Source organism: Phyllostomus discolor, chromosome X (assembly GCF_004126475.2).
Source record: "Phyllostomus discolor isolate MPI-MPIP mPhyDis1 chromosome X, mPhyDis1.pri.v3, whole genome shotgun sequence".
Lineage (NCBI taxonomy): Eukaryota > Metazoa > Chordata > Mammalia > Chiroptera > Phyllostomidae > Phyllostomus > Phyllostomus discolor.
This window is the reverse complement of record NC_050198.1, coordinates 80,122,975-80,149,726: the sequence shown is the minus strand read 5'-3', so window position 1 is coordinate 80,149,726 and position 26,752 is coordinate 80,122,975. Positions and strand designations below refer to the sequence as shown.

The following is a 26,752-nucleotide window of genomic DNA, read 5'->3' as shown; positions in this document are numbered from 1 at the left end:
GTTCTAGGAGGAAGGGCCATAGTGACCTCTCAGGTACTCAGCTTAACTTAATGCAAAAGTCGAGGGCAGCTCAAGGCTCAGAGCCCTCCACACTTGATCTTATGGTGGCATAAGCCCTCTGTGCTGGCCTGTTCACTGGAACAGTAGGTTCCAAAGAAGAAACCTCCGCTTTCAAGTGATCTTCCCAGCCAGTTCTGAAGCACTTGGGAGGGAAGGAAATCCCCAGACGCCCTTCTCTCAGTAGGTGCTCCCAGTGGGAGGTGGTTAATTGCAAAAGGGATACCTTAGTGGGAGTTTTGCTCAGAGTGAGGGATATGCAGGTCCTTCCCTGACATTTCCTGTTCAGCCCAGAACAGCGCAGAGTGGCCGGGCTGCGAGAGAAGCCCGCCACTTCCATCCCAGCTGCCCCACTTAAGTCTTTTCCCGGGAGTTCAGAGCCGCCCTTGCACGCCTGACAGGACGGGTGGAAGGGGGAGGGGCTGGCAGGGGCAAGAAAGTAAGGGATCGAGGGGAAGTTTCAAGGGGTGTGCCGGGAGTGGGGGAAATTCTCATGAGTCAGCGGATTGGGTTCAGTGTGACTTCACTGCTTCCCAAGAAGAGGCGCCCGAGGCTTGAAACTGCTGGAAGTGCAGCAGCAGGAGCGCTGGCTGCCTGTGCCGTGCTGGTTCCAGACGGGCTCGAGGCTAGCCAGGCCTTCTGGGGCAGGGGTAGCGTGGGGAAGGCACGCACGAACAGGGAAGGCTGCGGGCGAGGGAGCTGACCTCTTCCCCACCCCTCCTGGACACCTCCCGGACGCCAGTTCCCTCCTGGGCCCCAGACGCAGCAAGGCGCGTCCTGCCTGCAGATGGCGCTTCGGAGGCGCCCTGGGCGCTGGTCTGGAGGTCGGGGGTGGAGCTCAGCCCGCAAGACCTGAGCTTTGAAAGACAAGCTAGGGGAGAAAGGGGGTGGCCAGGCAAAGGCGAGAGGGGCCGCCCAAACCCCCTCTGCCCCAGGGTCCGGTGCTACCCCCACGAAGTGGGAGATCCGGAGACCCTACCTGCTGTGCTAGCGCTCAGGTTTGGGGCTAGCTCTGGCGTGCTTCTAAAGTCCTTCCGGCTACCTTCCTGGCCCGGTGGAGCTTGAGACAGCTCACCTTCAGCAAAAGGATTGCAGTTTCGAAATGTCTTTCCTCTCCGTGGACTGCGTTCTTGACCCGCGGGCAGTAGAATGGGAATTTTGAATCGAGTCATGGGCGTTGGGGGGTGGGTTTTCCTAAACGGCCACTCTAGCCTGGCAGCCTTGAGACCCAGAATGCATCTCCTGCTCTGGGATAGACTGGCTGGTGCTGCGACGCAGTCTGGGACCAGGGCTTAGCCTAGATGAGGGGTTGAGACTCAGCCTTGGGCTGAATGTAAGGCGATGGTTAAGGATTCCATACTTGTGAATCCAGTAGTCAGCAGTCATAAAGAAAGGGAAAAAAAAAAGCTGAGAGGCCCATCTGGGTCTCAAACTTACAGCCTTGACCCGGGTAAACAGAACTTTGTGTCCTACCTCCTTGCAGGTAGGGCCTGAGCTCTAGAAGTCATGATACTGTTGACCTCGTATTGGTTCATTATTATGTGGTGGTTGTTTACTTAATATATTGAGAGTATCAGGGCACAAAAATAACCTGTGGCCAGACACCTTTAAGCTGAAAAAAAAAAATTGTTGGAGCTCCTCTCTCACCCTTTTCAGAGGCTCCAGTGGCTATTCCCATGATAAAACTTTACATATGTACAAAGTGTGTCTCTTTTTTTCTGTGCCAAGATATAAAAGCTTTACCCTGTACTAGTGTTCTGGGTGCCTCTTCTCCTTGTTTTCAGGGTGTCCAAAGCCATCTGAGAAAGTTATCTAAGGATTTTCCATAAAGAAGAGGAAAGGGGTAAAAAAAAAAAAACCCAAAGGATCCTAAACGTTCCCAGGTTTCAGTGTGTGCCAGGAGAAATACCGTCTGTCTCCCGCCCAGACCTCAGAGCCCGGGCCTCCTTCCTACAGGGCGGTGCCCAGTTATTCCTGGAAACCCCCTCCTTTCTACTAACCCCTTCCCCAAGGTGTCTCCTCCCAGAGCATGTCCTAGGAAAAGGATCATATTGTCGGTGCTTGATATCCCCAGTCCCCTGTCTGTCCCCAACCTAATTTGTTGCAGTCCTCAGCCTGCCCCCTCCTTTGATGCCCCCGGGGGGGGGGGGGGCTGGCTTCTCCTCCCAGAGTAGAGCCTGAGCTTCGGCCTCTCCCTTCAGCCTGGCCAAGAGCCCCACTAGGTGACTAGGAGAGGATCTGATACACTAATTTGTGTTAATGTGATAATGGGCGCTAACGGGGTCACGTGCTAACCACGGGCCAATTTCTAGCCCAGCCTCCCGGCCTCAGCCCCAAGTCTAGGCTGCAGGGCTGGGAATTTCAGGCTGACTAATCTCCACAGCGGGCTGCAGGGGGCGGGGGAATGGGAGGAACTGAAGGCCCGGACGATCCCAGGGTGCTGGTGCCTTAGAGTTGCTGCCTCGGTTTCAGTTTCATCCTTGGCTGACACTTTCCTCCGACGAGTGGAATTGCTTTGGTTTCCCTCCAGCCCCTCTCCCCTCCCCAGCTGCCCCCCTTTGGACTGCTAGCTTCCCTCAGCCAGCCCTTCACTTTGTGAGGGGGGAGATGGGAAGATAATTTGGCAGCAATGAGGAAAAAATGTACACGTAGACACCCTCAGACACACAGGCTCACATACCATACTGCCTTGCAGACACACACATGAGGGGACGCAACACTCACATCCAAGAGTTGGCCCTTGCCTGAGTGTGGGCACACACACACACACTCCAGGCCAGGGTTACGCCCTCACTCACATCTGAGGGACCCACAGGGACACACACAAAGGCAGGCAAGGCCCTACAGAGACCCATCCCACACACAGACCCACACACACCCGCTCACACACAAACTAGCAGCAGCAGCCGAGTTGGATGGTTTCCTCAAAAGAGGGCTGGAAAGTTTGTTTGCTGCCAGTGAAGGGGCCTAGACATTCCGTGAAATGACTCATACTGCACCTTTATAGACATTAAATATTGTATTCTTCTGGGTTCAACAACAACAACAGCCCTCAACCCCTGTCATGCGGGCAGGGTGGAGAAACTGAGGAGTGGCTGCATTCCCATTGGACCTCTGTCTAGCGCATGTCTCAGGCCTGTCCTTGCTCCCTATGGGATGGGGCGATCCTGAAAGAGCAGGATCATCCTACCTCCTGGTACAAACCTCAGCCTGGAGCTGCCCCTTGACAGGATGTGAAGTGGGTAAAATTAGGAGCTAATGAGCCCCTCCCACAGCCTCTCCCCACTCCCCCACCTCATCTTCAGTCCCAAAGATCTGGAGTCAAGCAGTGTCCCCACTGCGGAATCCCAGCCTGAGTCCTCTCTGATCTCTCCCTTCATTCAAACACCTCTTCCCAACTCTCTTGTCCGTTCTTACTGCCACTGCCCTGCACAACTCCAGGGGGTGCTATTTGCTGTATATAATATATAATGCCCCAATGCAATGTCACCGGAGCCCTGTCCACTCCCCTGAGCCTCCTTTCCATCTGAGGACGAAACATCCAGCTTGATGGCTGCTTGTCCATCCCTGTCCCCTAGCCCACCCAAGGGCCCACAGACCCCTCCACATATTGCCACCCTTCTGCTCCCAATCCCAACCCCTTGGCCCAGCAGCAGCTTCTTGGGCCAAGGCTTCCTTAGGCCCACTCGTTTTTTCCCATGTTCCATGAGGGGAAGCACCTATGGAGAGTCTTTGGCATCTCTGCAGGGCCTCAGGGCACAGTGAAGCTGCCGGCCACATAAGATGGGTGTTGGACCAGCCGATGTCAGGGATTGGTGGGTTAACTCTGGCTCCACTGGAGAGTGCTCCAAAAGCTCCGGATGCTTTGATACCTCCAATGGGTTACCAAAGCAGGCTGGTAACTTCTGTCCTGGTCCCAGGGACTTTTCCAGGCTGAGTCCTGACTTCCAGACAGGGACTAGGGACCGATGGGATTAGAGACACCAGGAGATTGCCCTTCCTTGCTGACTCTGCCCAGAGCCACTTCTGCCTTATGTTTTTTTCCAAATGAACCACAGGATCAGGACCCTCCTCCTCCTCCCCACCCTCCCGAATCTTCTACCAACCCCGAGCAGATCTGAAGGACACTGATTCTGCAGCTTTACATCTCCCTCCAGGCATGCCCCTTATCTGCTGTCCAGCCCTCCAAGAAGTGAAGCCCATCAGTCCTCTGAAGTTTTATAGGGGCTCTCACGGTGCCAGGTCCAGTTCCTGAAAGGCCCTGGAGACCAAAGGTATAACTCTACATTTATGAGAACAGGGTTCAGTTGGGAAACAAAGTGGCTTTCTAAGAGCCTCAGCCAAGGAAGGTGGCCTGCCAGAGGAAAGTTATGGTCTGGTAAGTTGTTCCCAACCTCATCCTTCTATCTGTATGCCTGTACTTTGGCCTAGGCATATGCCCACCCCCGTTACCCCCTCATATGGGCCAGGGCAACAGACCATCATCCCAGGAGGGAACACTTTGGTATAAGTTATCCCAAGGAACTCTCTTTTTAAAAATATTTTATTTATTTATTTTTAGAGAGCGGGGAAAGGAGGGAGAAAGGGAGGGAAACATCGATATGTGAGATACATCAATCAGTTGCCTCTCGAGTACCCCCAGGCGGGGACCTGGCCTGCAACCCAGGCCTGTGCCCTGACTGGGAATTGAACAGGTGACCTTTTGGTTCACAGACCAGCACTCAAACCACTGAGCCACACCAGCCAGGGCCCAAGGAATTCTTTTATTTTGCAGCTACTCAACAATCTCTTTCAAACAAACCTCTGTATGATGCCCAGCCACAACCTGGGACTTAGAGCTTTCTGCCTATCACTGGATCTAGCTAGGGCCTTGTCATATAAACCCCACAGAGGCAAACCTGAGGTTATTGAACATATGAACAGAGGACTAATTGGTGGCTGGATAGACATGATTATAGGGGGCTTCTCAACTTTACAGGTGGGAAGGTTCCTTTTAAACTTTTCTCCTGGTTTTTGAATATGCTTCCCATTCTGAAAGTCTGATTGATAGGTGACTTTTCTAGCGTGTGTCTATGACAGAGGTAAGGGCCATGACCACAGAAGCTGTGGCAGTGTGGCATTTTGTTCTGGCCATGGGTTTGAATAGACTTTGTTGAGGCCAAGGGGTTCAAGAAGGAGGAAGCAACCTTGTCTCCAAAGAATCTGGGGTGATCTGCAGAACACAAGGCATCAGGCACTACTTAAAGAGGGGACAAAGAGGGGCTGAGAAAGTTGCCAAGGTGGAATGGCAAATTGAGCAGAGAAGTGGGGAGGTTTCCCTACACAGCCTATGGGCAGCCAGGAGGCTTCTCCACTCCTGGAATGATCCAGGTTCTGAGGTCTGAGAAGACCCAGTAGGGGGTGGAGAATGAGGGAAAAATAGGGCTGGAACGAGACCGGCTGAGAGTGCACACTGGATGGCGTAGCCTGGGCATCCATGGGCAACTCGAGAAGGGGAATTCCTGCCAAGTCAGGGAATGAGCCATTGGCAGAGACAGCATGGCTGTCATCAGGGATGGTGATCTCAGCCGGCTGGCCCCACCTGGCTGGGGCTCACCTGATGGGTAAGTGGAAGAGCAGGGAGCCGGGTGGGGAAGGGCTGGCAGGCTACAGAGCAGCAAGGTCATCAGGGAGGGCAGCCTGGCTGACCTGGAGCCACGGAGTCAGGAAGGTCATTCAGGTGGCCCATGGCTCCCCAAGGTGAGGTTGGCACAAGATTTTCATCAAAGGGGTAGGTTTTGCTTTGGCTGCAACTCCCAGGTCATGGGGCTGTGGTTACTTCTGAGTGTCCAAGGGCTCCAGGTCACTGGCAGGCATTAGGGCCAGTCACTGTAAGTTGGCCAGGGCAGTGTTGTCCTCCCTCCCCACCCTTCTCAGGAAGAAGATCTCTCTGCTCTGGCTCTTCTGTGTCTTGCAACTTCAGCCTTGGTTTAACTGCACTCACAGGAGGGATCCACCATTGATCCTTCAAAGCTTCTGGCCTGGCTCTGTCAGACCTCCCACCCCTTTGGTCTGGGAGCTGCATAGAGAAAATCAAAATGATGGTGAAGATGACACTGAAGGTAGCTACCATTTATTGAGGGCTTACTAGGCACTGGACACTGCCATAGACAAAAGTTACCTCATTCAGTCCTCACTACAGCCTTGTGAAGTAGGTTTTTATTATTGCCAATTTAAAAATAAGGCAAGTGCCTTGGTTGGTGTGGCTTGGTGGATCGAGCTAAGACTGAGAACCAAAGAGTCACCAGTTTGATTCCCAGTCAGGGCACATGCCTGGGTTGCCAGCCAGGTCCCTAGTAGATGTTGCTCAAGAGGCAACCACACATTGATGTTTCTCCCCCTCTCTTTCTCCCTCCCTTCCCCTCTTTAAAAATAAATAAATAAAATCTTTACAAAATAAAGAAAGTGAGGCCTAGAGAATTGAAATGACTTGCCTGAGGACACAGCCCAAAGACACATAGCTGGAAGAGGAACCCAGGTCTGTCCGTTGTTAGAGACCACTGAATTCTTAGCAAAATGGGAAAAGTGTGTGTGTGTGTGTGTGTGTGTGTCCATTAGCGAGTTTCAAGGTCAAGATAAAGGGGACTTAGGAGACAGCTGGTACCTATCACAATTTTGATAACAGAACCTCATGGACAAGAGACTAGCAGAAAACTGTGTGTTTCCAGGATTCAAAATTCCCTGGGGAAAGTGTGCCCACTTAAAAAATAAAAAAAGTGGAAATTTGCTCTTCGTGATTATTTCAGGCAGGGACTTGGCCATAGGTAGCCAAAAGATCTGTCTTAAGGGCCAGTGCCTCATTGCAGCACCTAGGGCTTTCCCTGGAAACCTGTAATCTGCAGCTGCCTTCTCAGGCTTCACCCACCACCACTCCTGTCCCTCAGTCCTGTGCCAAAGACCATCTTTTCCCAAGCCTGGTGGAAAAGGCAGATGCTGGTGGCTGAGCAGGTCCTTGAATCTCAGGCCCTTTGACCACCCCTGCCCCTCAGAGGGCTCTCCTACCTCTGGGGCCCTTTCAGCCTTGCTGCTTTCTGCCAAGAAGATGCCAGGGATGAGGCTGTGTTGGCACCCTCTTCCAGATCATGTAGAGCCATAAGAAGGGACAGTTCCCAGAACCTCCCTCTCTGAGCATCCTAGCTGTAAGACTAGGTGGGAAGGCTTGTGTGGAGACTGAGGCAGATCAAAAAAGAGGATAAAGGGGAAAGAGAAGAAAATGGAACTCAAGTGGATGCTTCAAGCAGAGCAGCCTGGCTTTGGATAGAAAGGGGCATGAGCTTTCTCCCAGCCCCCCAACTCTGGCAGTCTTTGTACCTGCTATGGCAGCCCAGCCTCTCTCCTCTGCCTTTCCCCAATTCATATCCTCGGACCTCTTCCACCAAGAGCCCTAGGCTCGACTTCCCTCAGGAATCCCCCAAACTCTCCAGTCACCCCAAGCACACCATACGTTTGGCTGGGGACCCTGCAGTGTTTGGGATTTGTTCCTCGGTGGTATTCTCTGGGCATCTTCTGGCCCCACACACCCGTGCAGCCCACGCTCCCGCCAGGTTCGCACACAGCAGGCGTTCAATTATCTAGAGTTCAGGTCTCGGACCAAAGGCGTCGAGCAAATGGACTATATAGGCCAAGAGGCTGCATAGAACCATCCAGATTCCCCTGAGAATGGAGTTCTCTTCAGTGGGGGCTTCCCGCTGGGGCCAGGGCGGAGCTCGAGCTATGCCCCCTGTGGGAGCTATGCCCACGTCGTATCCTGGGGGCAAGTGAACGGGGAGGGTAAGGAGAGGCCACACGGGCCCCTGGCGCGGCTCCCTTTGCTTTGCTGGCGACAGCGGCGGGCTGGGGGTGGAGGGGCGCTGTTTCCACCATGACGCCTCCTCCCTCCCTTACCCCGCCCGCCGCGGTCCCTCCCGTCGGTCCCTCCCTCCGGCTCTTCCCTCCCTCCCACCCAGCCTCCTTCGCGCCCGCCCCAGCCGCCGCCTGAGGGGACGTGTGTGGCTCTGGTGCAATTTCCCCTTTCGCTCGGTCGTCTCAGCGCAGGTCTCCGCTGGCTTGCGCCCCCACCCCGGGCGCCCCCACCGCCCCGGCCGCCCCCACTGCTCTGGCCGCCCGCTTGGGCTCTTCTGCTTCCACCCCGCCCCGCGGAGTCGTTTTTTCAGGGGCGCCGCGGGTTCACCTGGTATTTGCATCTCGCCCTCTAACTTGCCATTGGCGGCGCGACGTGTGGGAGAGCCTTACGCCTCGCCCGCCCGGACCGGCCTGCCCCCGCGTTGAGGTGAGTCACGGGCGCAGGGCCGCGGGGGCAGGCGGGCAGGGAGGAGAGGACGAGAGGAAGGAGGGAGGCGGACGCTGGCCCCAGCGGCCGCGGGGACCGACCGGGCGCTGCGCTCAACTTCCACTTCTCCTTTCGCCGGCGCCGAAATCCCGGCGCCACTTGCCGGGTCCGGCTTCTCAAGGGAGAAGGCGGGCTGGCAGGGCTGGGGACCCGCGCGGCTCGGCCCCCAGAGCGGGGAGGGGATTGCAAGGCGATCGATCGATCACAGCTTGGCGACCGAGCCCATTTCTCCACAGGTACGTCGATGGCGCCGGTTCTTCGAGCCTTCGGAGACCTCGAAAAGTTTGTCCGAGGGCGGGATTGGGAGCCTCGGGGCCCCAGAGTGTAGGGGTTGGGGGCCCAGGGAAGGGGAGTAGACTGTGGCGTGTTGAGTCCCGCCCTTGCCTCGCCCCACCGCGTGTGTGCTGTGGATCCCGGACTCGTTGATCCCGGGTTAGAAGCGGAGTCGATTTTCTGAGTCGGGGTGGGGGGGTCATTTTTCGCGCGCCCCGGGAAGCCCGCATTCCAAGACTAGACCGGTCGCAACAACAGTCCCCCAAAAGCTGGGTTCCTGAGGGCAGGAGGTTGGATTGGTCCGTGGCGGGGTTGTTAGATTCATCCAGCGGCCCGCAGGGCTTCTCGGGCCAGGCGCCTCAGGGTAAAACCCACACACACACTTGAATAATTGGATCGCCAAAATAGAGACCTCTTGGCGGGGCGGAGGTGGGGGGGGGTGGCGCCGGAGTTTGCGTGTGAGCCAGCCGGCAGCCTTCCCTCTCCCGCGTTCCCGCTCTCCCGAGTTCTCCCGCCTCTCGGTTCCTTCTTCTGCTGCCGGCAAGGGGAGTCCGTAGCCACACAGCGCGGGATCCCTTGCCCACAATGCCGTCCTTTTGGACACTGCTCAGGCGGTAGTGGCCTTATGAATTCCTGGTCTCTCTACCGCACCCTAACTCAGCCGCGCTTACCTCACGACTGTGTGCAGGGACAGTGCCGTTCTGACCAGAATCACCTCCTGAACCCTTGGCACCTGGCTCAGCCAAGTTTTCTCTGGCTGCTTCCACCACCACCACACCCCAACTGTGGGGTTTGATGGCATTTTGATTCTTAGCCCCCATCCCTCTGCCCAAGATTGAGCCCTGTCTGGTCCTGCAGCTTCTTCTGGTTAATGTTTGACAGTTCATTGTGGCTAATCATTTTAATTAGCTCTTAAAATGGGGAGGAACAGTTAACCTTGGACTTCTCGATTTTTTGCCTGGTGGGGCCTCAAATGGGAGGAGTGCTGGGGAGGTGGGGAGGCAGGAGCGGAAGTGAGGTCACCACCCCAGGGCCTGAGCCACCACTGCTGGGCCCCAACAGCTGGCGGGAACGCCCATCGGGGACTCACCCCCTTAGAGATGACCCCAGGCCAGAGTGCCAGGTGGGAGGGGGATGAAGGGAACAGATCTAGCTCTCCCAGTGAAAATGCCCCCGGAACACCATGCCGGGCAAAAATGCAAATCCCTCCTCACAGCTACTTACACAGAGTTTGGTCGGTTATAAGGTTCTTTCTACCATTAATTCAGTGGACCCAGAGCATAAATAGCCTTCCGGGGAGTTACGCTGAGTTAAGTGAAGGGCTGAGCTATCCTGAAGACTTCGTACAGGGTGGTTTGGGGAAGAAGCTGCCTTGCTTGTGGTCGTCTCTGAGCCTGAGTTCAAAGGCTGGGATTTCTGGTGGGGGGTGCGTTGAGCAGGCTCCACGTTGCCACCCTCACCCAGCCTCCACTGTGAGCCTAAGGAGTGGCTTGTTTGCAATTTGCAACTATGTCTGGCATTCCTCCCACTGCTACACTGTTTGCTCGGTGGTTGCTCAGGAACTGGCGCCCACCCCTGGACAAGCTGGAGGCCCAAAACCCACCCTCCTCCTGCCTAGGACTAAGAGGTGGACAGTGGCTTCTATCTCCTCTGGTATCTAAAAGTGAGGGTGCTGTGTGGTCTGTCAGTCATGGGCCTAATTAAAATGATGTGAAAAATGCCCCAACCTGCAAAATTTAGTGCTTTTGTCCCCCAAAGCTCCAGCTAGATGCAGGCTGAGGGGGGCTGCCCCCCCCAAAGAGAAATCCTCTCTCCTAAGCTTGGCCTTGGTCCTCACCCCTCCCCCGAAACTTTTTCATTTTCCCTCCAATTCCTAAAACTAGGCCGTCCGGGTCTAAATCTAGCTTTCTTATTTACTAGCCATGTGATCGCAGTCAGTCATATGCCTCAGTTTCCTCATCTGTTTAATGGGATCCACCTCATAAGGTTGTGCTGATTATCAGAGCAGTCTGTGACACACAGTAAGCACAGACTAGCATAGTGATACTGCCTGACACAGTGCCAAAAGCTCAGATTCAACTCAGCAAGCATTTGTTGAGATCCAGTCCCAGGACCAGGCACCAATGGCAGTGAGGAAAAGGTGGTGAAGAGGACACCATCCACCATTGGGGTAGGGGATGTGGGAGGGGTGGGAAGAGTGGCTGGGTCATCTATATAAATAACCATAAGTCAAAACCAGACTGGAATCCTTGAGCCATTGCACGAAGCTAGGTATCCCCTTGCCTGGGAATGCGGGCTGAGTTCTGGTCTGGATGCCTCCCTTCCCCCGCCTACACAGAGAGGCCTGTCCTGGGATTTGGGTGAATTACAGGGAAAGAGAGACCTGGTTCTTGAGGGGGCTGGCTGCAGGTGGCAAGCATTCAGTGGCACCATTTGTTGGGTTCCAAGGCAGGCTGCCATTACTTAGGGTTACTCCCAGACACCCCTCTAGCCCTAGGAGTGGCAGGGCCGATTCTTGCCATGTCCCTTGCACCTTTGGGAGGTTCCGCGATAAACTGGGAAGGGTTTTAGGCAGCCTCCTCACCTTAGACTTGGGCCTGACCCCAAACTGGTCTTGGTTATCTCTCTGGGATTTCTAAACTGCAAAGAGGTTTCTGGCTTCACTGCCAATTTATTCCCTTTGTGGTTCACAGACTGAAAACTAGTTCTGCAGGGGAGAAAGGAAACTCATCTGTGGTACCCAGAATCCCATGGGCGCTTTCCTAGGGGTCAAGGGCTTTCTCATCAACACCAACCCGCTTGTAGATCTCTAGCCGCTGAGCCTCAAGTGTCTTATAATCTCGGTCCTGCCGCTAATGCCCTATAGCCGGGGCCCCAGCGCTGGTTGCCAAGGAACTGCTTGTCGGGGAGCTTATGAGGGCTCTGACCTCATAGGGGCTGCTGAGTTTCGATTCAACAGACATTTATTAACACCTACTGTGTGCCCAACCTGTGCTAGGTGCTATGGGGGAGGTGTGCGAAGGAGGCAGTGGGGGAGAGATGACTAGGACACTGAAACAATCAGAGGCTAGGACAAATAGCCAGGCCTGTGGCTGGTCAGGTGCTAATTGTGCTCCTTGGAGGGGGGGGGGGGCGGTGCCAGAGGCAGCCAGAGCTCTGAGGTCAGCAGCAAGCTGGAGGAGGGAGGGAAGGCTTTGTGAGGCATGGGCCTACAGTTTGAAGGGGGGGTGGGGCAGCACAGGGGAGATTTGACTAGGCAGAAAGGGGGGAAAAGACACCTTCTTGTTTCTTCCCTGGCCAAAGACTGACCTTGGAAGCCTCGATCATTGGCAAATGTGTGTCACATAAAAGACCAGGTCAGCCAGAGTGGGTGGCTCAGTGCAGTCCCCAGTCTCCATTCTATGAGGTATAAAGTGGCCGGCCCAAGTCAGGAGCCCAGCCTGTATTGATGAGACACAAAAGATGGCCAGGCTTCCCTGCCACCCAAGCTGAGAGGATTTCATTTTGACACCCCCAACCCCCAACACACACAGAGGCTCTGGTTGAGAAGAGAGAGGAAAAGAGAGATGGGGGCACCAAAGGAACAGGAAAAGTGACATGCCACAAGTGTTTATGGCAGGAACAGGCTGGTTGGGTCCGACCTTCTCTAGGCTTCAGGGAGTTCTCTGGAAGCCCAGGAGTTCAGGTGGAGGGCAAAGATTTTCATTTTATTATTCATCTGGGAACCAAAGGGTCCAGCGATTCCCACATGTCTCTACCCAGACCACCTGGCAAGGGCAAGTACTAGCCATGTATTTGTTCTGCTGCTTTTGTGTCTCCCTTGGCTGAAGGGAACTTTGCCCTTGTTAAGTTTAACTGGATATAAACACCGGGACACATGCACCCCCCCCACACATCACTTTTCCTCTCTCACTGCCCTCTTGTTCTGCCCCCTCCCCAGCACATTGCAACACCATAGGGGATACCAGAATGTCCTGACTTCTTGGATAGAAAATTGTGTCCTAAGGTAAGTTTCTTTGCAAAGAAACCGCAGCCTGATCCTAGGGTAAGGAAGAGGGTCGGGCAGGAAGGAAAGGTATTTCGTGCCGGGGGGGATCTGCAAGGGAAAGTGCCACATTTCTCAGACAGGTGAAAAAGAAGCAAGAGGCTAAGCAGCTTTCTCAGGTTGAGCAAACTTTTTCTTAGGTTCCCACCTTGATAGATCATCTTTTTCCAGTGCTGGCACTTCCTCTTCTAGTCTAACCTGAATTCCTCTCAAGAGCATATTGTCTCAAGGCTGGGAAGAGCACAGGCTCTGTGCCTTCATAAGCCAGAGTTACCACTTACCTACCAGTGACGGGGCTCCTCGCTTAACCATTCTGGATTTCAGTGCCCACTTCACAGGGTCGGAGTCAAGATTAAAGGAGATAATGCTTGTAACACACTCAGCATAGTGTCTGGCACATAGTAACTACCCAATAAATGCTAGCTCTCATTTCTGTAGCTGGTTGTTGTTGTTATTTCCCCTTCACATACCCTTGACTTTGCCAGCTACCAGAGATCAGCTGCTTCTCCGGCATTGCTGGCAGGGTATGCCATATCCTTTCCTAAAACCAAGAGGAAGGTTTTCCAGATCTTTCCAAGAAGTTTGTATTGACACTTCCACCTCACAGAACAAGGAAGGGATGTGGAAGAAAGTTGTCTGTGTGCATGTGTGTGCATGCGTGTAGAGTGAAACTTGTTTTTAATATTTTTATTAACATTGCCATCTGTCTCTTCACCACTTTTATCTTATCATTTGCAGTAGGAATCAGAGTAAGTTCCTTTGAGAACAGACCTCACATTCCACCCCTAGCTAGTATTTAGCAATCATCAGTTTGTTGTTCTTACGCTACAGAATTCTGGGAGCCGACTGGTCAACACTGCTCACTTTCTCCTTCCTTTTGCTAGAGTGGATGATAGGATAATTCTGGACCAATGCCTGGAGGCCTGGGGTTAGAATCGGGGCACTGCCTTTGCCCAGAAGAGTTCTGAGGGGGCTGGGCCATTCCCATTCCAAAGTCCTCCCAGAAACTAACTTGAAGGTTCCATCTGCTATCAAATTGATTGTGTTTGCTTGAGGAGCCTGTCACCAGCAGAGCTAGGAAGCCAAGGATAAACGGGATTGCCCTTGGACCACCCCAGAACTACTCCACTCAGTCTCTTGGTTCCAGCCTCCCAGGTTAGAACTGCTAGGCCTCAGGGGGGTGGGAAAATGGGCGGGCAATCAGTCTTAACCTCCCCAAATTCCTGATGACCTGATAAAAAGGAGGTACTTATGCATACATTTAAGAGATAATGTGCCTTTTTCCCATAATTCTCTCAGAGGATAATGGGCTAGTTCAGCTCTGCTGATTTTCTTAGAATCCATGCACAGAAAACACCTGTCTCATTAGGTGACCACTTTCTTGGCGCCACTGTAACCTTAAACACACACACACACACACCAGGCCCAACCCCCTGCTCTGAAGGATCTAAACCTAAATCTAGAGCTGTAGCAATATGTATGCACTTAGCCCCACAACAGGCAGGAGCTGAAGTGCCAATGAGCCTATGGCACTTAAGATTTGTAGATCAGTTGATGATGGGGGTCCTTGGATAAGAATGACCTTATCTATAAGAAGGTCATTCTCCATCCTGAGCTTCACTGGGAAGGTTTCCTGGTGGTGAATGGGCAGATGGCTTTTGAAAATAGGAGAGAGCTTTGGCTGTGCTATAGGGACATTCCAGGCTAGGTGGGATAATAACATTGGCATGAGGATGAACAAAAGATAAAACAACACAAACCCACTAGAATCAGGACACTCAGTAAATGCCAAGGTTCAGAATTTGCCTCTACTGGTGACACCAAGGAATGTGGTTCCTAGGAGAACATAGGTGTTCTTGCTTCTTTTGTCTTTATTGCTGTTAAAGAATAAAATTCCACATAGTTTAATTTACATAGTAATTTAATCATGCCACACAGTAATGTGACATAGTAAAATTATAGAGTATTGCTGTTTTTGTATCCATCTGGGGAAATTTCTCTTTATTTAATAGCTTTAGTGAGGTAACATTGACATACAAGAAACTGCACATATTTAAAGAGTACAATTTGGTAATATTTGACATATGTAGATAGATACTCATGAAACCATCACCCCTGAAAGTTTCTGTGTGCACCTTTGCAATCCCTTGTTCTCAGCCTGAGCAACCACTTATCTTCTTTCTGTCACTATTGATTAGTATGCATTTTCTTCTTTCTTTTAAACATATTTTATGTATTTATTTTTAAAGAGGGGGGAAGGGAGGGAGAAAGAGAGGGATAGAAACATCAGTGTGTGGTTGCCTCTCGTGTGTCCCCTGCTGGGGACCTGGCCTGCAACCTAGGCATGTGCCCTGACTGGGAATCTAACTGGTGACCCTTTGGTTCACAGGCCAGCACTCAATCCACTGAGCCACACCAGCCAAGGTGCATTTTCTTCTTTTAATTGAACTATACTTTGGATATAATATTGTATGAATTTAAGGTGTACAACATGCTAATTTGATTCATTTATATATTGTAATATGACTCCAGTTGTGATAATTAGCACTTCTATTACTACATAACTGTCCTTCCTTTTTAATGATTGAAATAATTAAGATCTAGTCTCTTAGCAAGTCTGTTGATTATAACACATTATCGTTGCCTATATTCACTGTCCTATGCACTACAACCTTAGGGCTTATTTAGTACTCATTGTAATAGTTTGTATTCCCTAGAGTTTTATATAAATGGAATCATATAGCACATACTCTCATTTTGTATGGCTTCTTTCATCCAGCATATTTATTTTAAGATTCATCCATGTTGTTATATTCATCAGTATTTCATTCCTTTTCATTGCTAAGTAGTATTCCATTGTATGGATATAGTATACACTGTTATTTATTCATCAGTTGATGAACATTTGGTATCTGTTCCCCCTGATTTTGACTATTACTAACAAAGTTACTATGGACATCTGTGTACATATCTTTGTATGGGTATATGTCCTTTTCTCTTGGTTACATGTCTAGGAGTTTAATGGCTGGATCATACAGTAGTTGTAAGTTCAACTTTTTAAGAAACTGTGAACCTGCTTTACAAAGTAGATGTACCATTTTACATTCCCACCAGAAGTATATGAGAGTTCCAATTGCTCCACATCCTCTCGAAAACTTAGTGTGGGCAGTGTTGTTAATGATAGCCATTCTAACAGGTGTGCAGTGGCATCTCATTGTGGCTTTCATTTGTATTTCCCTACTGACTGATGATGCTGAGCATCTCTTCATGTACTTATCTGTCATTCTTATATCTTCTTTGGTGAGGTGTCTGTTCAAATCTCTTGTCCGTTTTGAAATTGGCTTGTATTTTTTTCCTGTAGTTGAATTTTGAGAGTTATTTATAGATTCTAGATACAAGACCTTTATCAGATACATACTTTGCAAAGATTTGCTCCAAGACAAAAGCTTGGCTTTTCATTCTCTGCATGGTGTCTTCTTAAGAGTGGAAGGTTTTAAATTTGATAAAATCCAATTAATCAATTTTTACTTTTATGGATCATGCTTTTGGTGTTATATCTAAGAATTCTTCACCTAGCCCTAGGTCACATTTTTTTTTTACTTTAAAATAATTAATTAGCCCTGATGGGTGTGGCTTGGTTGGGCATCGTGCCTTGGAGTGAAAGGTCACCAGTTCATTTCTGGGTCAGGGCATATGCCTAGGTTTTGGGTTTGGTCCTTGGTCAGGACATGTACATGAGGCAACCAATTGATGTTTCTTTCTCACATTGATGTTTTCCCTCCCTCGCTTTCTCTCTCTCTCTGAAAATAAATAAAATATTTAAGTTTTCTTTTAAATTGCATTTGACATTCAATATTATTTTATATTAGTTTTAGTTGCAGAGCATGGTGGAGATTATGTATATATTTTTACAAAGTCATCACCCCCATAAGTCTAGTACCCACCTGGCACCATGCATAGTTATTACAATATTAGTGACTATTTCCCTATGCTGTACTTTATATCCCTGTGACTATTTTGTAACTACTAATTTGTACTTTTAATCCTTTTACCTTTTTCACCCAGCCCCTCAACCCACCTCTCCTCTGGCAACCATCAGTTTGTTCTCTGTATCTATGAGTCTGTTTCTGTTTTGTTTGTTCATTTATTTGTTTTTTTTTAGATTCCACATATAAGTAAAATGATATGGTATTTGTCTTTCTCTGTCTGACTTATTTCACTTAGTGTAATATGCTTTGGGTCCATCCATGTTGTCCCAAATGGTAAGATTTCATTATTTTTTATGGCCAAGTAATATTCCGTTGTATATATGTATCATCACTTTTTATCCATTTCTCTATTAATGGGCACTGGGGTTGCTTGGCTATTGTAAATAATACTGCAGTGAACATAGAAATGCATATATCATTTTGAATTACTGTTTTGGATTTCTGTGGATAAATACCCAGGAGTGGAATTGCTGGGTCATAAGGTAGTACTATTTTTATTTTTTTGAGGAAACTTCATACTGTTTTCCATAGTGGATTACCAGCCTTCAGTCCCACCAACAGTGCACTAGGGTTCCTTTTTCCCCACATCCTTGTCAACATTTGTTTGTTGATTTATTTATTTTTTTTTTAAATTATCATAGTAACATCTATCCTTTCTTTTTTTTTAAGATTTTATTTATTTATTTTTAGGGAGGGAAGGGAGGGATGGAGATAGAGAGAGAGAGAGAGAGAAACATCAATGTGTGGTTGCTGGGGGTTATGGCCTGCAACCCAGGAATGTACCCTGGCTGGGAATCGAACCTGGGACACTTTGGTTCCCAGCCCGCACTCAATCCACTGAGCTATGCCAGCCAGGGCCTGTTTGTTGATTTATTGATGGTAGCCAGTCTGAGAGGTGTGAGGTGATATCTTATGGTGGTTTTAATTTGCATCTCTATGATGATTAGTGACATTGAGCATCTTTTCTTATGTCTATTGGCCATCTGTAAGTCCTCCTTGGAGAAGTGTCTATTCAGGTATCTTGCCCATTTCTTTTTAAAGATTTTATTTATTTATTTTTAGAGAGGGGAGGGAGAGAGAGAGAGAGAGAGAGAGAGAAACATCAATGTACGGTTGCTGGGGGCCATGGCCTGCAACCCAGGCATGTGCCCTGACTGGGAATTGAACCTGCGATATTTTGATTTGCAGCCCACACTCAATCCACTGAGCTATGCCAGCCAGGGTCTCTTGCCCATTTTTTAAATTGGATTATTTGTTTGCTTGTGTGTGTGTGTGTGTGTGTGTGTGTTTTGGTGCTGAGTTTTATAAGTTCTTTATAAATTCTGGATATTAACCCTTTTAGCAGATGCTCTCCCATTCATCTTTTCATTTTGTTGATGGTTCTTTCACTGTGTAAAACTTTAAAAAAAAAACAAAACTCTTTTTTTAAAGATTTATTTATTTATTTTTAGAGAGGGAAGGGAGGGAGAAAGAGACAGAGAGAAACATGAATGTGCAGTTGCTGGGGGCTGTGGCCTGCAACCCTGGCATGTGCCCTGGCTGGGAATCGAACCTGCGACACTCTGGTTCGCAGCCCGTGCTCAATCCACTGAGCTACACCAGCCAGGTGTAAAACTTATTTTTAAAAAAAGATTTTATATATTTATTTTTTTAGAGAGAGGGGAAGGGAGGGAGAAAGAAAAGGGAGAGAATCATCAATGTGTGACAGAAACATCAATCTGTTGCCTCTCATACACACCCCAACTGGAGATTGGGACTGCAACCCAGGCAAATGCCCTGACCTGGAATCGAACTGGCGACCTTTCGCTTTGTGAGAGGTTGCTCAACCAACTGAGTCATGATGTTCAGGGCACTGTGCAAAGCTTTTTACAGTAATTTGATGTAGTCCTGCTTGTTTTTTTTTTTTTCTTTTGTTTCCATTGCCTGAAGAGATATATCAGAAAAATATTACTGAGAACAATGTCAGAGAGTTTACTGCCTATGTTTTCTTCTAGTTTTATGGTTTCAAATCTTACATTTAAGCCTGTAATCCATTTTGAGTTTATTCTTGTATGTAGTATAAGAAGGTGGTCTAGTTTCATTTTTTTGCATGTGTCTGTTCAGTTTTCCCAACAACATTTATTGACTAGACAATCTTTTTTTTTTTTAAGATTTCATTTATTTATTTTTTTTCGAGAGGGAAGGGAGGGAGATAGAGAGAGAGAGAGAAACATCAGTGTGCGGTTGCTGGGGGTTATGGCCTGCAACCCAAGCATGTACCCTGGCTGGGAATCGAACCTGGGACACTTTGGTTCCCAGCCCACGCTCAATCCACTGAGCTACGCCAGCCAGGGCTTGACTAGACAATCTTTACCTCATTGTATATTTACCTCATTGTAAGAATACTCATTGTATTCTTGCTTTTTTGTCATATATTAATTGATCATATAGGTATGCATTTATTTCTGGGCTTTCTGTTCTGTTTTATTGATCTATGTGTCTGTTTTAATGCCAGTACCATGTTCTTTTGGTTACTATAGCCTTGTAGTGTAGTTTGATATCAGGTAGCATGATACTCCAATTTTGTTCTTCTTTCTCAACATTGTTGTAGCTATTCAGGATCTTTTATGGTTCCATAAAAATTTTAGGATTATTTGCTCTAGTTCTGTGAAAAATGCTATTGGTATTTTGATATGAATTGCACTGAATCTATGGATTGCTTTGGGTAGTATGGACATTTTAGCAATGTTAAATCTTCCTACCCATGAGCATGGTATATGGTTCCATTTATTTGTATCTTCTTTGGCTCTTTTCTTCAGTGTCTTATAATTTTCCAAGTACAGGTCTTTCACTTCCTTGGTTAAATTTTTTCCTAGGTAGTTTATTTTTTTTAATAAAATTTTAAGTGACACTGTTCTCTTAATTTATCTTTTTGATAGTTTTTTATTGGTATATAAAACTGCAACTAATTTCTGGATGTTAATTTTGTATCCTGCTACTTTACTGAATTCATTTATCAGTTTCAGTAGTTTTGGGTGGGAAAGTATTTTGCCTTGTGTTTTCTTTCAGAAGTTCTATAGTTTTAAGCTTTACATTTTGGTTTTTGATCTATTTCAAGTCAAATTTTTCTTGGTAAGAAGAAATTTTTCTTGGTACGGTAAGAAGTATGGCCCCAAATTCATTTTTTAACAATACATATACTATTCTTCCAGCACCATTTGTTGAAAAAGCTATCATTATTCTATTGCAGTTGTCCTTATACATGTGGACTTATTTCTGGACTCTATATTCTTTTTCATTGATTGACCTATTTGTTTATCTTTATTCCAATATCAATTATGTTGATTACTGTAGATTTATAATGATTCTTCTTTTTAATAATGTATTTTTAGAGAGGGGGAAGGGAGGGAGAAAGAGAGTGAGAGAAACTTTGATGTGCAAGAGATGCATCTGTCATTTTAGAAGATGCTTAATCTTTTCACTAGTATTCTTCAGCTAAAAAGCTCCTTAACTTTACTATGCATTTGCAATATAAGACTATTTATTTGCCTTTTATTTATAACCCATTTTTGTAATGCACACAACTAATATATGGCCTTTTGTAAATATCTAAATACTATATCTGTAAAGAACTGATTGGATCTGTTCTAAATTATAGTTATATATCTTGCTCCTCACATCCTTTTATTTTCATTTTTTAATTTTTTTGTTTTATTTCCATTCCTCTACTCCCTTCCCCTTTGATAACCATCAGCTTGTTATCTATATCTTTGGGTCTGTTTCTGTTTTGCGTTATTTATTCATTTGTTTTGTTTTAGATTCCACATATAAGTGAAATTACACATTATTTCTCTTTTTCTGTCTTATTTCACTTAGCATAATATCTTCTGGGTGCATGTGTTTTATTGCAAATGGCAAGATTTTATTCCTTTTTTACTGCTGAAATTATATGTACATATACATTACATATATCCCTTCACCTATTGATGGACATCTAGGTTGCTTCCATATCTTGGCTATTACCAGTAATGCTGCAATGAACATAGGGGTGCATATATATTGAATTAGCGATTTTTTTTGTTTTCTTTTTACAAATACCCAGCAGTGGAATTGCTGGATCATATGGCAGCCCTATTTTAATTTTTTGAGGAATCTTCATGCTCTTTTCCATAATGGATGTAGTACTTTACAATCCCACTAACAGCATATAAGAACAACCCATTTTTGGTGAATGGGTCCATGATCATCTGCTCCATACATCATTTTATAGATGCCAGTCATATCTCTTTTCAACTTTATCTGTCTGTATACCCTGGTTTCTCTTCAGAGCACATAAATCAACCTTATCTGTCTAGACAACAAAGGGTTCTTTAAAAAAAAGTTTGTCCTCATATAGTTGTCCTCACACTCCATTCTTTTGAATCATTTTAACTCTTAAAACTGATCCAGTATGGTGAAGTCTATCCCGAGGGTTCAGTGATCAGACTCCGGCATCCCTGGGGTCAAAACACTGATTTTGTACATAGAGATAACGTTTTAATGATGACCTGATTGATCATCAACTCCTTTCTTGATGTTGCTTGGAATAAATGACTCTAGCTGGTATGTGTTTCCCCTAACAGAGGCTTGGAGCAAAAAGGGACAAGTAATGTGTGAGCCCAGAGACCTTTGCCCCCTAATTCTATCCCTATCCCTTGACTATATCTATCAAGACCTGGAGTCTCTTTTCTAGAGATCTTACTCAAGCTGAGAATTTACATGGACTTAATTCGTGAATGCCCAGACTTGTGCTACAAGGAGAAGATGAGATAGGCTTTAATCCCACAGATTTTACTGCCTGTTGGGGAAAGAAAACATACTCATGAAGTAATTAAAGAGCAGTTCAAGAACTGTGGGATTAAGAGATGTTGTGGTGGAATTTAAGAACTATGGGAGTTCAAAGAAGGGGGCTCAATGGGTATGGACTCTAGTTATCAGGGTGTAACCAGCTCCATGGGTTTAGGGAACTTGGTTGGTACCTTGCTGGATGGGGCACTATTTGATTAACCGAGACAGAAGCAAGGGCATGGCAGGCCTGAGAAACTCTGTGAATGAGCCTGGAATGTTCCCTCAGGGGACCGTGAGGAGACCACTGGGCTTGAAGCCCAGGCTTGAGTTGGGAAATCATGGGAAACAAGGCTGAGTAGGTAGGGTGGAGTCAGACTGTAAAGGACCTTTGGAAACCAAGCAGATGAGTTTGGACTCTGAAGCTCTGCTTAGTATGGCTGGTGTGGCTATAGCCATAGATCTAAATGTGTGCCCTGGAGTAGGAGTTGGCGCTAGCTCAAAGGCTGAGGGAGGATCTAGGGAGAGGCAGGGCCACGACTGGAACTTCATCTTCCTCACACCGAGTCAGGTGGGCTTTCTGATACCCCAAGCCTAGTTGTTCGCTTTTTCAAAGTCTTTCACATCCACTCTGTACAGCTGCCTAACACAGACCACAGGTCTGCGGAATAGATGGTGAAGGGCAGCTTGTTCCTTGACTAATGGTGTAATGGGAGGCAGAGCCACTGAGAAACACCCTTGACCTACACACAGTTCTGCTGCACTATTGCCCCAGGGCCACTCCTTAGGCTAAAGCAAGGCAACTCTAGATGACCTTTTAAGAGGGAACTCTATTAAGGACAGAGGTGATGCATTAACCCAGTATCACCCATTAACACATGAACATTAAATGGTTTATGTTATCTGAATGGTGGGAAAGTCATTCATGGGGAGATGGGATGGTGGTCTGTGCTGGGGAAGCCCTGACTGCTACTAGGGTCAATAAGCTTGAGAGGAGCTCTGGGTAGCATGAGATCTATAGTGGAAAGTGGGGAGGGGAGGCAAAAGCCTGTGAGAGCCATGTGACATGGCATGCCTGTGGTTACATAGCCCATTAATGGCAAAATTGTCTGAGCAGATTTTCCAAACTTTCCCATCCAAACTCCCCAAACTGTTGAATTGTATGCTCTCTACCCAGAAAGACACAGTCTCATAAAAGTTTTCTGAAGTATGGCATTTTATCTTAAGTGTGAGTGTTGCAATCTACTGCTTAAATATATTTAATTGATTTATCAGTGAACAAAACGAAAGCCCCTGGAAGATGAGGTTTGGACAGTGGCTTTGATTTCTGCTCTGGTGCTTTGTTAGCTTCAGCAAGCAGGTCCAGTCCTTGTGGGACCTGCCTATGTACAGGTCAGAACTTGAAATGTCAGGATCTAAGCCCAAATGCTGGAAGGGAAATCCACTACCCACAGCATGTTCATTTGTCTACTGTCCGCATCCCCCACCCCTCCTTGGTTCCAATCTAAGCCTTGCACTGTATTCTGGCAGAAAGTTGTTGGACTTGCTCAGTGGTTAGCTTTGGCCTCAGTCTTTGGGTGGGTGAGCAGATCCCAGGCTGGGATGCAAGCATCATGGGGCCCATGAGGTTCTGAAGCCTGGGCTTGAATTGGTTGAGGCCATGCTCATGGATAACCCAGCTTTTCTTCCTTCCAGCACACTCAGCCTGCAGCCCCTTATTCTGCCCCACCTTTAGCCTAGAGTAGCTACAGTACTTTGCTGTTAAAAAAAAAAGTCTTCCTGTCCTCTCAGAGCTTTCCAGCCTAGTGCTGCCCCAATCATCTCTTAGTGGCTGAGAATAGAAGAGCCCAGGGGGCATTCCAGGCTAGAGAGCCACCTCAGCAGCCTAACCACTGCCCCAATAGCCTGCAGACAGAGACAAGACTATGTGGTAATAGCAAAGAATGTTGCCCCCTACCTCAGGCAAAGTGGATAAAGCACTAAGGTAGGTTTCAGCCTGAGCCTTCATCCCTACCGCCCCCACCCCTCACCTGCACAGGAGGGGGCCTCTCCAGAGTATGAGTGCCTGTAGTGACGAAACCACAGCAGGTAGGGCCCTGGGCAAGCTGGTGGGGCGGGGCAGCTGACTGGGTGAGGCCCAGATTCCCCAGGCTGATAAGGCAGCCTGTAAACACCCAGCAAGGGGAGGGGGCAGAGGGCAAGCGACCAGATGGCAGGAGAAGGGGGGAACCGGAGGCCAGGCATAGCTGCAGGAAGTGGGCCTTGATGTGGAAACATCCTGTCCAGCGGGGTCTAGACCAGTGGCCATCAGCAATCACTCCCTCCACCGCAGAGACCAGCTCAGCACAAGGTGGGGCTGTCTGGGCGCCAGGCCAAGAACCTGGTTCCTAAGGTCTCCAAAGGACGTGATCAATGGGTCTCTATTATAGGTTATTCTCCCACTTAGCACTGCTGGCGGGGAAGTCAGCACCAAGTTACCCCCCATGGAGAAAAACAGCAGTAGAATTGTCTGAGGAAATTTGACTCTCACGGGAAAGTCCTAGTAATCACTAGCACTGAAAAGCATCCATGAGAACACCTAATTGTGTCCAAGGTGTCCTGCAGCACTCCGAGAACCATACAGCTGACAAGCCATTCTGTTCCACCTTGCAGTGCTTTATAACTAGAATCTCAGAACTGGTGGGGCCTTTTTCAAGCTATCACCAAACTCATCAGCCTTACTTTACATGTGGGGACACTGCAATTCAGAAAGGGGCTTGGCCATACTCGTGGCACCTTAGTTAAAGCCTCTGCCCTAGAGCACTTTCCACTGCCTAACCTGTTGCTTTAGGTCCAGCTGCCAACCTTCACGCATAGGGCTGGCCCTATCTTGCACAATCACTGAACCTTGGTAGTTATCCTTGCTTAGGGTTATGGGGAGGCTGATAGGGGAGAGAGCCCTAGAGTTACAATGCAGAAGACCTGAGTCTGGCTGGAGAGTCTCCATGAACTTGTGTGTGGTCTCAAGTGAGCTGCTACCCCTTTCTGAGTCTTGGGTGTTTTTTTTTTTTAATTACAGCTTTATTGGATATAGTTCAATAGCATATAGTTCACCCAATTAAAGTACACAATTCAGTGGCTTTTAGTGTACTCACAGTTGTATATCCATCACCACAATCCATTTTAGAATATTTTCATCACCCCATAAAGAAACTATATGCCCACTAGCACTCACTTCCCGTTCCCCTGCCACCTCTGGGCCTCGGTTTTGAAGAGGCATTTGCTATAGAAGTGTTTTTTTTGTGTGTGTGTTGGGGGGGGATGCAGCAATAGTAGTCAGGCAGGTGGGCTAACCCAGGTTACTGAGACCTTAGATATGAAGAGACCCTACCACAGAGAAGAATAGGGTGGACCCAGCAGAAAGCCCTTGAGGTGCTCAGGGCTGACTTTCCATAAATATTTGAATAAACATGTGAACCAACACCCCAAGATAAGAACTCAGACTTACATATGTGTAAACTGAGAGCAAGTGTATATTTATGGGGCAGGGACCATGCCATGGCCACTCCAGGTCTGGAGCCAGGAACTCTCTGGAACAGTAGGCCCTTGGGCACAGGAATAGCCTCAGCCTCCTTCATACCAGAACTGGAAGCCTCCTGCTCCACAATCCCCCTCCTCCACAACTGGCCACAGGGTCTCAACTTGTTACAATTTTGATACAGACTTGGCCCAGGAAGTAAGGGTTCACTTATCATATGGAGTTTTGGTTGAGGTGGAGGCCCCAAGGGGGATGGGACTTGGGCTTGGGAAGCTTTTGTTGAAGGGGCGTCATAGAGGTTCTGAGCCTTCAAAGCTGGGTGTTATGAGCAAAGCCTTGAACTGGGGATCTGAGCAGATGCTTACCAGCAAGGGGCCATGGGAAACGCATAAAGTTTGAGATCAAGCTCACACAGCCCTGGGCTTGAGTTCTGCCACCATTCTTGACAAGCAGTGCGACCTTGATCATGTTACCTAATCTTTTCTGAGCCTCACTTCTGTTTCTGAAGTGGAACTATTAAGGCAGGATTATTACCAAAGGAGATTTCATTGGAAACGAAGTTCAAAGAGCAAAATATTTGGAAATAAACCGGGATTCAAACCCCAGCTCTGCCACTGACCAACTATTTTGTTGTAAGAACTGAAGGAGAAAGCCCACATAGTAAAGTGCCTAGCGTTACACCAACCAGCCTCACAGCCCCGGTAAATGTAAGTGCCACTGCCTTCCCTGTGCTTCCACCCTGTCACCCTGTAATTTCTACTGTTTGGCCCCCTTCCCCAGAAGCAGAGGGAACAACTTGAAGTGATATCACAGGGCGCAGAAGAAACTCCTGCTCACGTTTAGTAAAGTACCCACACCTCTCTGTCCCTCCCCTAACAGGCCCATGACTGAGGCCACAGTGACCACACCTGCCATCCCTGGCCCAGCTCTAGCTCAGATGTGTGCCAATTCCAAAAGCACTTGCCCTGAGCTGGCACTGATCTCATGCGCTTCCACCCACTCCTCCTCATCTAGATATGCTTTCCAAACGCGTGCCACCAACTTTGAGTTGGGCTTGTAACCAAACCGTGGCCTTTGGTTTGCATTGAAGATGTTGAGATGGGCTGGCAGGAGCAAAGGCGCACATCCAGATGTTGTCTCCGAGGCTTCCTTGGCACCCTGCCTACCAGCTGGAAAGCAGTATTTACTATAACTTGCAGGGGTGGAGAAACAGGCTTGTGTGGAGCAGGCACTTCCCTTAGGGCTGATAAGGCCCTATCACTGAGGCACTGGATTTTATTTGCCCTGGGGGTATGTGGAGGGATTAGGGAGAGGGAAAGTGGGATTCTGTTCTTTTGACAGGAGGCCTGGCTTGGCAGGGGTCTTGGCTAAAGGTACAAGAGGAAAAGATCAATTTTTTTTTTGTTGACCCACCCAGAACCATCCATTCTAGGAAGCTTCTCTCACTATTACTTGAACTTCATGGAACAGTATTACCACAGGGAGACCAAGGCGATGGTGTCTGCCTGCTAACTAGGCCTCCTGCCAGGCATCGGGTCTTCTAGAGCCATCATCATGGATCTCTAACCTGTCCTCAGGAGGACTGGCAACTCGGCAGAGATCCAGGGTCTGGAGCTCCTGCTGTGCTCCTTTACCTTAGGAAGGCCTGGCAGACCTGCTCAGCGCACAGGCACACAGCCCCGCCGCTGGGAGCACCACCT

At 48.3% G+C, this 26,752-nt stretch overlaps 1 protein-coding gene across 2 annotated transcripts in view; it reads left to right on the top strand.

Moving 5' to 3' along the window:
- The first annotated feature begins 8,065 nt into the window (after positions 1–8,065).
- ELF4 (E74 like ETS transcription factor 4) overlaps positions 8,066–26,752 on the top strand; it is a 42,795-nt gene continuing 24,108 nt past the window's right edge. The window contains exon 1 of one of the 2 annotated variants that reach the window (XM_036017086.1): positions 8,066–8,365. The gene's annotated coding sequence lies outside the window, so the exon portion shown is untranslated. Of the gene's footprint in view, positions 8,366–8,412; positions 8,662–26,752 lie in introns of those variants that run through there. The other variant, XM_028522635.2, reaches the window with a different exon arrangement.